Consider the following 13,677-nt stretch of genomic DNA (forward strand, 5'->3'; position numbering starts at 1 on the left):
TTTTAATGGGTTTGTCGATAGGTGGTGACGTCACAGCCTCCAGAAGACCAATCAGGCGGCGAAGGATAATGGGACATGCGCACCACACAGTCTTCCGGCCGAGGCAGCTGGGAGCGGACCAGGTGGGAAGGAGTCGTGGTGAATTTTATAGGCTCCAGGATAATGCTCTCCACCAGGGCTGAGAGGATGATTTTCCACGACGGATAAGGAGAGCCGCGATACAGATTTCGGGGCTCGTAAGCTCAAGAATCCCGTGCACCTGGCTAGAATGTTTTCACGTTTGGTGCGACCAGGTCAATCGGTCCTCTCGTCGTCGTGCGGCTGCAGCGTTTGAGGAAATTTTCCTCACACTCACACCACCGCACCGGTCAGGTTAGAATTTTTTCCGGAGGTGTGCTAAAGTGAAAATTTTGTGTTAATTATCTTTGGATCTCATTTGTTTCGGTATTTTGATTAAATAAAAGTGTCTTTTTTGTTCGTTTCGTATCAAATATTCAGTTTCAGAGAAAAAACAAATTAATCGATTTTTAATTTTCAAATCTATTTTTAGTTTGGTGACTTGTGCAAAGTGAGGGAAGGTCCTGTCTTAGACAACCATTTTTCGGGAAAATATTTCAGTTGGAATCTGTTGATTTCTGAAAGTGAAAGTGTATTAAAGCCAATCTAAGGAATCCAAGGATATCGCACAGCCTACGAGCTCAAGTGAAAACGAAAATCCAAGACACCCGTGGATTAATATTTTTCTGGTGATCCCCGTGGAGTTGCACTAAAAGACAGTGGCGTCGTCATCTGAAGGAAACGACAGTGGTGGCGGTGAATCTTCCGCCCTGTTTTCGAAACTAGGCAGCTCACTTTTTGGGGCAACCAATTCACCCCAAAAAGTTGTAACCAACATCCGTGGATTCCTATCGAATCGGCTGACCGGAGTTTCCATTCCCGATACAGGTAGGTGTACTAACCAATTCTTACGCAATCCCAAAACCCATCTCCAAAGTCCATTTCATTCTCACGTTCCACTCCAGCTAGTTTTCAAGTGGGGTTTTATACAGGTCAAAGAGTCAGGTTTATTGAGCCAAAACCACCATCAAGTCATTACGTAATTAGCCCTCTTCTATACAATTCCTTGGATGAAAACCAAAGGCAAGAAAAGTAATTCAATTAAACCAACCGCCCGCACAAAGTCAAATTTAGAAAGAGTGGAGTGCGGCATGAACCGACATTAATTAAATAATTTAAACGCGACGGTTATCAAATTACCCAGCAAGCTTTATGTTGGAAAGTTACGAAACCCCAATTCCACTGCCATCGAAGAACGTTGGTCGCTTCAAAATTCTTTCAGAAAAAAACAAAATGGCGGTCGTTCGAACTTTAGGCACCTTTTCACCTGGTTTTGGACTCCCCACAGTGAACTGAAAAAAGGGGGGATTCAGTTCCGTTCTCGAACTCTCATTTCACCACCCGACGAATTCTCGGGGATACTCGGCCCATACTCTCAAAACAGCACCAACGGGAAAATCGACCGGATAAGAAGATTTCTGAGGGCGGAAAGGGGAGGGGGCGGTTTCAGACCACCATTAAATCCTCAACCCCCCCACAGGAGTCCCAAAAGCCGTGTGCCAGTGTGAGTGCTTCCATGAATGGCAACCATCTTTGATGTTATCGGATGTGGTGAGAATCTTCCCCCCAAATAGGCCGCCTCCCCGCGGTAAGTCGTACAATATTTTTCATTCGCAAGAACGTTCTTGGGTGTTTGGAAAATTCTACAAAAATCAATAGTTCCCTCTCGGTGAGTGTCGAAAAACATTCCAACTATAAGTTCTATCAATATTCTTTAACAGAAACGGTGTATCACCTAAAACATTTTCTTTGCAAACTTGAATTTTAGTTTGCGCTCCGGATGTCCTAAAGAGTAGGTATAGATCAGTTTCAATATGAGCATTGAACGTCTTAACAAAATATTTGGTTTTGCAGAAACGAACTTTTTATTTTTTTTTACACAGTTTACATTCGCAAGCATAGTATTTTAAGGCACTGAACAAATTCAACTAAATGAAAAAATATCTTTGAAAATTTACTCGTAATGTCTCAAAGTGGAAACTGGAAAAACGCTGGCTGTTCCATAGTCAATTTTGTTTCATATTCCATTGGATCCAAAATTTTGTGTTTACACAGGGTTGCTAGCAAACCGGGAAAAATTTTGGAACTTGATTGTTTCACCGTGAAAATCCGGGATATCAGCACCTGCCGAAAAAAATGCCATGTTTAGGATTTTTTCAGGAATTAAAGAAATTTCCATAAAGATAACTTCCACTGAACTTACGATTCCTTGCATCCTCACTAGAGATGTACCGAATAGTGGTATCCGGCTAACGATCGAATACCGAATATTGACCTTTCCAACTATTTGGCCAAACGAATATTCGGCTGAATTTTCGTCCGAATATTCGGTCAAATATTCTATTGAGTTTTTGATAAAAAAAAAACAACGATTATTTCGATTTTCAACTATTTCTTCCATTTTAATACACCTTGCTTGAGTTTTTGAGTCGATTATTTTCAACCAGATTATGTATCAGTTAAGTACAAGGTCTTTTTCAAGTAGGGGTTATCTGATTTTCGAAATGTTACCAATAACTGAAATTACATCAGATGACTTGTCGCTTCTAGGGCGTTTATCACCAATGAGATTTGGTACCTGTTAAATCTTGGACAAAACATATAGAAACAGGAGCCAAGCAGTTTAAAATTGATGATTTGATTTTTAATTGGACGAAGGTCGAATCTAAGCAAGAAATCTTCAAAAGAGTTGTTAAAAAGACAGTGTAGGATACACGGATACGCCTAAGATGCTTTACTGAAACCATAAGTTTATGATAATTGTGTAGCCTTTTCAACATTTCTTTTAGCTATTTTATAAATTATCCCTAATAATTTGACAATTTTGACAAATCTGTTATTTAAAAAATTTTAAAATAAATTTTCGGCCGAATACTAAGTGCAACTATTCGGTGAGCCAAATACTCGGCTAATCCTTATAAATTTCCAAAAGTTCAATTCGCAGATGTGTGAATAAATGACTCGAATAAAATTGGCTTAAATTTCTCTCAGACTTAATTTTTCCCTTAAAAGTTTTTGAGTTCTCTACTTACAAAAATTTATACGTTATTTAAATTTCCGAGAAAAGTCGTTTTGACTCATAGATATTAGGCTAGTTTTAGAACCCTAAACGCCCCTCTTTCCTCTCCCAAAATTAGAGTTTTTATAAACAGCTAAGTCGCTCTTCTAACTACTAACATAGAATAATCAAGTGGATACACCAGTATAATGAATCTTTATTGGTAAAACACCTCCATAAACAAACCTATGATTAATAAAAATCTCTTGATTAAATTTATTTAAAGTTTTCCATAAATATAAGTTTAGTTTGAGAATAATATATAAAATTAAGTATGTTGTTACAAGGCAATGTGTTCAAGCAATATACTCAAGATTCTTTTTTAACGTTCTTTCCAAAAAACATAACGTATGCAAACTCGCCTATCAAGGCGTTTGGAGTAATTTCTTTATAATTTTGGATTACCAATGCACTCTGTGGATATATTTAAGAGATTTCACTGGAAATGTTCCTTCACTGCTTTGATGACCGCTGGAGTCCGTACGCTACGTTTGTTTACCAGATTTCTCCTGGGAGCTGCCGTACCTTTATCCTTGAAACGTTTAATTGCCCTGTAGACGAATAATATGCGTCAAATTCGATTGTGATTGCTTCCCCGTAATCTCGATGTTAGTCAATCCTTGCAGATGCTAGACCCATATTTGTTCTTTATATGAATCCAATGCAATATTTTTCAGATCGGTACTGAAAACTGACTTTATTTATTCCTCCGAATAAACAGTAAAAACGTAACTTTTTCAAAACGCGGCAGTTGAATACGTATATCACTTCTATGTTGCCATCCTGTAGATTCCTGATTCCAAACTTGTCTTTCTCATAACAAAATTGCATCGGAATCGATTTTAATATCATCTATAAATAGTAAAATTACAAACAAAGTACTCGAGTTCAAATTTTTCACATTGGTGTTCGATTATGGCCCGTGAACGCTTTTCAGAGTTTTTGCGAGACGTTTTTCAATGCACCCAACCTCGAATGCCTAACGACGTCCAACTATCCTAGCATGTATCCCCAGATATTGAAGTCTATTGGAAAAATCCGATGACGATGCAGTCCATTCTGATTAACTGACGAACCAAGTTTCGCCATTTCTGATCGTTGAATGCTTATGCGCCGGAGCTGAATTTTGTTGAAACTTAACTCAATCTGTATTTGACAAGAAGCATTTTGGCGCCTTTGAAAATGTGTTGAAAGTTATAACCAATGTAATAGTCGATGTTGCCTCCAGAGTAAAGAACTGTTCATCCGAAAAACAAAATAAAGGGTGTTCGGATCAAAAAGTGGTCAAACTAAACTACGTGTAAATCGAGTATTTGTTTATTAAGTAAATCAAAGTATCATTCATTTTATAGTTCAATATGTATGAAAGGCGGAAAAAATACTCAGTTAAGATTTCGGTTGACCTAGTCCAAATAAGCGAGCCTTTCGTTTGACGCCTGTCATAAGGTTTTGTACAGTCAGCTTATCCACTTTCTTTGCTGCAGAACGCCAGTTTGCTTTAAACTGATTCTCGCTGCTTATAGTTTTTTTGGTCTCCTTAAAATTCACAACTATCGCCCAATATTTTCCGATTGGGCGAAGTTCTGGTGTGTTGGGAGGGTTCTCATTCTTGGGCACAACCTGAATGTTGTTAGCGGCATACCACTCCAAGGCCTTTTTTTGTAATGGCTAGATGCATAATCCGGCCAAAACAGCACAGATAAGTCATATTTCTTCAGAAACGGCAGTAAAAGCTTTTGAAGAGTGTCACGAAAATTTTCTTGTTGAAGGTTCAGGTTGCAACACAAATTTAGCTTTTCAAGCAACTGGTACAGATAACTTACCAAACGAGATATTTCTTAGCAAATTTTGATAATTTAATATGCTTGGAAATGTCTGCCTACTTTCCCCTTTGCGGTTGCTGTAAAATATTCTTGTTCCGGAAGCTGTCTAAAGTCTGTCTTGGCGTAGGTTTCGTCGTCCATTACCACACTATCAAACTTTGTCAACAATGTCATAAATATACAGGTTCCGAGAACTTGCTTTTTGCTGAGGTTTTGCTTTTCATTGCGATTAGCTACCTTCTTATAAGTCGATAGTCCGGATAGTTTTTAAGCTTCATGCAAGGTTGTAAACGATATTCCCAACTTACTGGCGACATCTAGAACGGAGAGATTGGAGTTTATCTTGAAAGTGCTAGCCACTCTTCTGTTCGGATTTCGATTGAACCCAAATCTTAGCTTTGTAGTTGTCGACATACGTTTCCCGAACACTTTTATTACTTTGGTAACGGTTGATTTAGCCACATTCAACGATTTTGCTATTTCTGCGTGCGTGTAGTTAGGATTTTCAACTATGGCCCTAATGTCAAAAACCAAAAATAAACATCATTCTACACACACACATCTACAAAATGAGGGGTATTGAGGTTTTTTATATGAATGAATGAAAAAATACGGCGAATTTAAGTTTACCACTTTTTGGTCCGAACACCCTTTAGTGATCATGAACATTTCAAACTGAAGTAAATACTTAGTTTGCAATTTTTCATCTTATAGATCATATTGAAATCGATTCCGGAGAGAAATAAAAAATGGTTTGAGTTTTATGCAATAAACACTGTATCACTTTGACGTTGCCACCCTGTATGCAAACATTCATAAATGGATGATCTGTTCCAAAAATTAACGCCTCAGTAGGAGCGGATGAGTATACTTGATCAATTTTTCTTATATGCATCGTACCTTTTGTATTTTCTGACAGCGTGTAATTTCAAGTTTATAAGGAGTGTATTCGAAAAAATACAACACTTTGTTTTGTGAATAATTGTTGAATGCATGGCTGTAAATTGATGAAATTTCCAGCCAAGTTGCCTGATAATGTAATGTTCATATGTGGTAACTTTAGTGATATTCTGTCATGTGGTTTTTGATCTATCGTCCAATGAAGAAATTTTTCGACTTTTATTTTGGGACAACACGTGCGCCATCTAGAATGCATATTTTGAACTCCCCTGGATAACGTTTTCTGTTTCCCGAAGCTTGACCTTCAAAATAATTCGAAATTTTGAATTTGGTCGAAGTTATAACAAATTTAGCCGATTGTTCTCCATCGGCATAAAAACAACATATTTGACATTTTATCACTCCAATGACTCGATTCTAGATCCAATTAAAATAGAGTATAAACTCAGAGAAAACGGTCGCATTTGGAAGCAGTCTTCTTTGTATTTTTAGCTATTTATTGTGTCAATCGTTATGAAAAACTGAGTAATTTGGCGTTTCAATAGATCGTTATTAGGCGATATTTTGGCATACACAACAGAAGCAGAACATAAACTAATAAAATTTATAAAATCAAGTGGTCTTATCAAAAAATTATAAAAATCTAAATATTGTGGTAGTTTTAAGGCTTAATGTAATTAATTTTAAGTAGTTCATAAGATAAGACTCGAATGAACACTAAGTGTTTAAAAATTCTCAAATAAAATTTAAAAAAAAAATAGATCGTTAGTCTTCAAGTACTAGACATTTTTTTTCAATTTTTTCTCCTTCTTTATCTCTGGAAAATACAGGCGAAGGCGAAAAGTTTCTGATTGGAATCGTGCCAGGTGACCGATAAAGAGTTCGTTTTGCTGTCCACTACGAAATTTTTCAAAATCTTTTCCTACAAGTAGTCCAAATATTTATCATGCTTACGATTTGACCACCGTATTTTGTTTATTTAACCAGTGGCCAGCTTTTTTACCTTGTAAAAATCATGTCAGCCCTATATATAAGTCAGCTAGACGAACCAGTTAGAAAAATTTGACTTTTTTTTGAGGAATTTATACCTCTACTCATATTTTTGGATTGAGTTTGAAAAAAACCTCTCAGATTCCTCTCACTTCATCGAATCAATTATCTTCACTTTTATTCAAATTTTAGGTCGTTATTGGATCCTCTTGGACTACTTAAACGATTAACTATGTGAATTTAGGTCTAATAGTTGATTTCCAGCTGTTTTTGGATCTCCCTTTGGAACTTTTGCTGGATTTTTCTCGATTCTGCCCAACAAAATTTGTCAATGATCTTCAGTATTGAACGATATCTAAAAAACCACTTGATAGAATTTCACCAAATTTTGTACACTTACACAATACATTACTTGATAGCTTCACTGAAAATTTCATCAATTTCCACCGATGCATTCGAAAGTTATTCACAAAAAAACTGTTGCATTTAATTGGAATACAATCCTTTTGCTGCAAAAGTTAGATCAATACATGAACCAGTAGATGAACAAGAAGGTTTTTCGTGGAACTAAAAAAAATGTGATATTTTGAAAGTCAATAGATACTTGATCCTTTATTAAAGGTGATTTGATCCTTTAATCAGGGTGCCCTAAGCTACGGCAAAAACCATGCAAAATGTAAAGATAAAAGTTTCATTGACTTCTGAGACCTTATAAGTTTTTATTTCACAGTTTATAAGTATCAGACCAAAAGAATTGTGAAAGTTTGTCTACTACCCTATGTCATTGCACAGTTAAAGGCGCAATTTTCAGATAAAAGAACTTTTTGAGTCCTATTTATCAGGAGATAATTGGATTAATATAAGTCATTGGACAAATACAATTAATTTCCTGCTTAGCAATGATCAACATCCATTCAGAAGAAAAATAAACCATTTTGGACTCGAGGGACCAAGTGAACCCATAACATACCTACATTTTGTAAAACTTTTTCATAAAAAAATGGAAGTTTAGTATAGCTTTGAAAATATGCCATTAAAGTTTTAATTTTATACTCTATGGATTGAGGATTGCAGTTATAACAAAAACATAATTGTATTTTTTTACTTACTTTTCGGTTCGGTCGGTTGTCTTCTATCAATTGAAATAGTCAAATCATTGTTTATTTCTTCTTACCCAAATCAAAATTTTCGATTCCGTGGAAAAATCGAAATCAATTTCTTTCTTCGAAGTTGGAAGGAAAAAAAAACATCCTGAGAACAAACGGTGCTTGGTTTGTGTTACGTAATCCACTTGATATTTACACGAAAGAAAAAAAAAACCAACGGGTCACTCGTGGTCGTCATAGCATGTCATGCCTAGCCATGGCGTGCCGAACTAGGTAGGCCGTCCATTTTGTTTGGATTTGTGAATGAACGTGTGGTGGGGAGGGTCACCGGAAGGAGAGACTTCAAGTGCTTCAAGTAAGGCCGCACAAACACAAACTGACCCCCACGATGACGACGACGGGTGAATCAAAAATACATACAGTCACAAACAAACGAATGCAAATGACGATTTCCCGAGTTGAAGTTTGGTGGAGAAAATCCGAACGGAGTGGGGGGTCAACCCAATTTTGGTCACAAAAACCTATCGATGATGCGGTTCGATGTGGACGTTGTCCTTCCACTAAAAATGCTTCCTAGCAATTTGTAGCAGTCCTCCCGGCGAGCTCGGGGGTTTGCTTCGCTTCATCCTCCCGTGTTGATGTGTAAATATTTATGTAGAAATATTGAAGAGGAAGATATGAATATCGATGTTATCTAATGAGTAATTAAACTGCATCAAAGGAAAATGAATAATGAACAGTAATGTTGCATTAACATTATCACATTATTAAATATTTAGATCACATGTATTATTCAAATAATGATGGTTTTCACTCAGTACATTGAATCCTTTGAAAACATGGGGGTTTTTGTAAGCGTGTAAGCGTTAAGAGATGAATAAATCAATGCCATCTGGAAATTTTATTTACAATTTGTTCTTGATTTTTTTTATCAATTCAAGCATAAATTTTTGATTAACTAATTTCCGACCCCAAAAATATAACAAAAGTGTGCGAAACCAAAATAGCACCACATATTTCAAATATAATCTTTACCATGCCTTGGAAGGCTTCGAAGCGGTGCATAAATGCTGAACGAAATAAATTATATTTATTGATGGAAAACACGGAAAATTTAATGGCCAGGCGTGTTTCGTGTTATATAAGTTTTAAGTGTGTTTCCTTCTGTATTTCCACTAAAGTCTGTTTCACATAGAATCTGGTCGGATAAAATAGATCATTTCTTCGCAAAGAAATAACGTACAACAAAAGTAAAAATGTCATTTTGTAGGATTTTTATTGCACTTTAAGGAAAAAAAACATAAAAGTCATTCGTCAGCTTTTCGGATGAATTTTCGAGCTTTTTTGTGATACCACTCATCATTTTCTGCACAGTTCTGCTGGTAACCTCATTCGCCATCTTGTTCCACCACTTTTCCATTAGAGCGGGTTTTCCATGGTTCTGCCACATTTTTTCAGTTTGCTTTAAACTATTGCCTAATATTTCTCGATGGGACGAAAATCCGGACAGTTTGGTGGATTGAAACTTTTTTCAACAAAATCGATCTTGTTATCCTTATACCACTTAACGACATCCCGGCTGTAGTGGCAGCTTGCCAGGTCCGGCCAGAACTTCACCGGACCTTTGTGGGACCGAATGAATGGCAAAACCCTCTTCTGGAAACATTCTTCTTTGTAAACATTTCCATTCATTGTGTCCCCAGTGATGAAAATCAAAGACTTCTTCCCACAACTTCAGATCCCTTGCCAAATCATCAACTTACGAGCAAATTAATCTGCGAAAACAAACTTGAATCCACACGCAAAATTCCCTTTACGCTTCGCAAGGTAAAATTTGTTACCGGGTATTTGTCCAAAATCCAATTTGACGTAAGTTTCGTCGTCCATCAAAATGCATCCGTTGTACTTGGTCAACACTTTCTCGTACAACTTCCTTTCCCTGGTTTTGGCAACCAGGTTTTGTTTCAGCGTCCTGTTGGGGTGTTTGCTTGCATGATACGACCGCAAGCCTTCTCGCAAACAAATTCGTCGTTCGTACTGTGGTTCGTCTTGATCGTTTTTGCCAAATCACGCAAGGAGATTCCAGGATTATTGTGAACTGATCGAATTAACTTTGCTCGCAGCTTCCGGTCATATGTTCCACTTTTACGCCTGGTTTGTTTTTCTCGATCCACCGTAAGGGTCTCCCGGTAACATTGCAGCACCGAATTTACAGTCGATTTTGGATGTTTCAGGAATTTCGCGATCTTTACCCCTGACCACGTCGGTTTCTCTACTTGAGTGTGCAGAATTTTCTCTCGCCTTTCGCGTTCCATCGTCGATAACTTTTGACTGACTGCTTCAATCTTGATGAAATTTTCATCACTAAGTAAACAAACCATCTGGATCAAAACACTGTCAATAGATTCGCGATGTGACAACTAGGAGCGCTGCAGTAAATTAAAAGATGGGACCTGATTCTATGTGAAACAGACTTTAAATACAAAAATTAATTGTAGGATCGTGGACTAACGCAGCTGACTTCGACAGAAATATAACAAAAGTAGGTAATACCAAAACTTCCTCTTTTCATTCCATACACCGTACCACTTTCTTGGTCAAAAATATGTTTAAAAATGTATTCAAAATTCGTGTTATTTGAACTTTCGGTTTGCGGTTCCTATTTTCAGAAAACAGTTTCAATTAGAAGTCACTAATTTTGACCGAATTAGGGATCAAAAAAGCACCGCTAATTTTTCGATTAATGAATACGCTCATTTTAAAAGATTAATAACTTTATTCTGATACTTAAAAAGATAAAGTTAAAAAACCAGTATCCGATTTTGGACCGATCCTCTTGATGAACGCATGAAAATCGAGCCGATAACATCCTTTTATCCGATCTGGGTCTCTTTGGCTCATTCGACAATTCGGAAACTCGTGTAACGGGATGTTTTGGTCCTATTTCGAATCCCGTGATTGTTGTGCGGAATTCGGAATGGAATTGGGGGATCCGGACTATGTTGTTGGAGTCCGGATCTCCGGCGTGGTTATGTTCCGAAAAATTTAGTCCGTGTAGTGGAGTGTTGTGTCGGGACTCGGGAGCCAGATAAAAATGTTTTTGGTGTGTGCTTCGGGTGCTTGTTGCCTCCTTCCCGCGCGGAACCTTTGGATAAAATTATAGGGGAGAATGAGGATACTTGATCCCTGGGGATACTTGATTCCTCAGCTATATCTTAAAACTGGAATGTCTTACAAAGATCAAATGTTCTAGAAAAATGTGCCAAAATGAGCAAAATAACAATGCTTGTAGTTTAAAAAATGTTAACAAAATAATTGTTTGAGTAATTGCACTTTGTTTTAAAAATTTCACAAAATGTAACTTGAAGATCTTTTTTCATCACTTTAAAATGTTCCTTACATGGGAAAATCATGAACAAAATATTTGTTCCAATGTAGCAATCGTTCGAGCGTAAAATGAACTTCATAATGCCATATTTTCAAAGTAATGGAAAACTCTCAACATTTTTCAGAAAAAGTTTTCTAAAATGTTGATTATGGGTACAATTGATCCCCTAGAGTTGGGTAAATTGATCCCCCCTTCCAAACGGCATATTCTCCTTCTGAATTGATCGTTATGATTGCTGATTACAAAATAACTAATACTTTTCCAAAAAATTTCATTTTATCAAACAATTGTCTAAAGAAAAGAGCAAAAATAATTAATTTTCTCTTAATTTTAAAAAATAGCGCCTTTAAGTATGCAATGTTAACAGCGTTGAGACAAAGTTATAGAATTTTCTTCTTAAGTCTGCTATAAATTGTGAAATGAGAACAAACGTGACTAAAATAGTCAATTAACATTCTATCTTGGGGTTTTGTTCGATTTTTATACAAGGATTAGGTCTTCCTGAATAAAAGATCAAGTCTCCTTCAATAGGGGATCAAGTCTCCCCTAACTTCAGAAAAATCGCATTTTTTTTACTCCCACGAAAATGCTTCTAGTTCATCAACGGGTTCAAGTATCGTTCTAATTTTTGGAACATAGAAACTTGAAATTACAAGCTGTCAGAAAACGTCAAAGACGGCGAGTTGCTAAATTTTTCCAAAAAGATATGGTGAAAATAAGAAAAGGGGATCAAGTATCCCCACTCTCCCCTAAGGGATTATTGCATGCATGTTCTCCATTCCACGAACTTTTATCTTTTTAGTCGCTTCTCTGGTCAACTTTTAGCGACGGTTTCCACTGTTTACAGCCTGTTGTACGACCCTTAAAAGGCTAGGCAAAATCAATTAGGTATCAATCTCTTTCCCGCAGAACACACTTCACTTACCTTCTTCAATTCTCGTAAACACTCCCCTCTCATCTGACTCGATCCACGTTTTTAGACCAATTGAAAAAAAACTACTCCATGTCTTCGGAAAGTTACAACCGTGTATTCCTTCTTAAACTGGAACTGCATAAAACGAATACTTGGGTAATAAATTCCTAATAACTGTAGCTTTCTTTTTATTTGATCATAAGGATTTTAACACCAGGATGTGACTTGATAGGCTGTGCTTATTCGTGAGAGACTTGTTTTCGGAGGTGCAAAGTTTTAAGAAGTTTTTCATGCAAAAAATGAATTGTGAAAAATTGTCAATGATTGGATTTGGTCCATTTCTGAGACTTCTGCTTTCTTTTGGCTGCGATTCGCATGGCAATGAAGACAATTGCTGATGGAAAAGGAGATTCATCCTTTCCAGGTTTCCCAGGATCTTGTGAAGAAAAATTTGGAAGAAAGTATTCTCTTGGAGGATGCGCTTTTAGGATGCAAATTTCGATCGATTCGAGCCGAATTGTCTTGAAGAACTAAGAGGATGAAATGTGATTGATTAGAAAATTGGGAAACGTTTTTATTTTCTTAGACCCCCGAAATCGGAACCGCCTTCGGGAGTCATCATTGCTTTGCCAGCGGAAGAACGGATTGACTCGAGTTGGAGATGTTTGCTGAAAAGAAGACCCGGATTACATCACAATTTCTAAGAAGTTTAACTCACAATCTTTTACCAATTGGTTAGAGCTACATCATGGTATACATTCAAATGGTATTTTGAAGAGGAAGGAACTAGCTTAATTTGGTGAGATTGTTTAATAGGTAGGAATTTATGGAACACATCATTATTATTATATTGATTAGTCCTATTTGTCATGAAGGATCCCCATATCTAAAACCCTCCCCAATCCTTCCTGAAACAGCTTCATAAGTCGTAAGTCGTAGTTCTCTGCTCCTAAAGAGTTTATTTCCCTATCATGATTACCTACATTGACTTGCCACGTTTGCAATATAGTAAATGATTTGGCGTTTTATCTGTATAGGATATCAAAAGTGTATTTTAAAAAGCGGAATTCTCAATAAGTTAAGCAATAACAATTTTTTTTTGCAATAGTATGGTTAGTTGACAAAAACGCGATGAACGTGATACCTATTAAACATTTGATGTTTTAATTATTATATTTCGTATAATCATTATTTTATTCCTGACCACCCTTTCGGCATGGTGCGTTCTTTCCAATAGTTTTGGCGTTCTACTCCACGATGTGCTTTCTAGCAGTTTGATTTAAAAAAAAATCATGAAAATCTAGTTTTTATATTATTTATTTTTTAAATTAATATTAACAGATTTTAGAATAGTTTATTTTTTTATTGCAACATAACACGTT

At 36.5% G+C, this 13,677-nt stretch overlaps 2 protein-coding genes across 5 annotated transcripts in view; both read left to right on the forward strand.

The window, feature by feature from the left end:
• The first annotated feature begins 806 nt into the window (after positions 1-806).
• LOC129739802 (choline O-acetyltransferase) overlaps positions 807-13,677 on the forward strand; it is a 151,763-nt gene continuing 138,892 nt past the window's right edge. For 2 of the 4 annotated variants that reach the window (XM_055731322.1, XM_055731324.1), the window contains exon 1: positions 813-945. The gene's annotated coding sequence lies outside the window, so the exon portion shown is untranslated. Of the gene's footprint in view, positions 946-13,677 lie in introns of all 4 variants that reach the window. The other 2 variants (XM_055731323.1, XM_055731325.1) reach the window with 2 other exon arrangements.
• LOC129739803 (vesicular acetylcholine transporter) overlaps positions 807-13,677 on the forward strand; it is a 71,538-nt gene continuing 58,667 nt past the window's right edge. Inside the window, exon 1 of the mRNA XM_055731326.1 lies at positions 807-945. The gene's annotated coding sequence lies outside the window, so the exon portion shown is untranslated. The remainder of the gene's footprint in view (positions 946-13,677) is intronic.

The sequence above is a fragment of the Uranotaenia lowii genome, chromosome 1, assembly GCF_029784155.1.
Source record: "Uranotaenia lowii strain MFRU-FL chromosome 1, ASM2978415v1, whole genome shotgun sequence".
Taxonomy (NCBI): Eukaryota; Metazoa; Arthropoda; class Insecta; order Diptera; family Culicidae; genus Uranotaenia; species Uranotaenia lowii.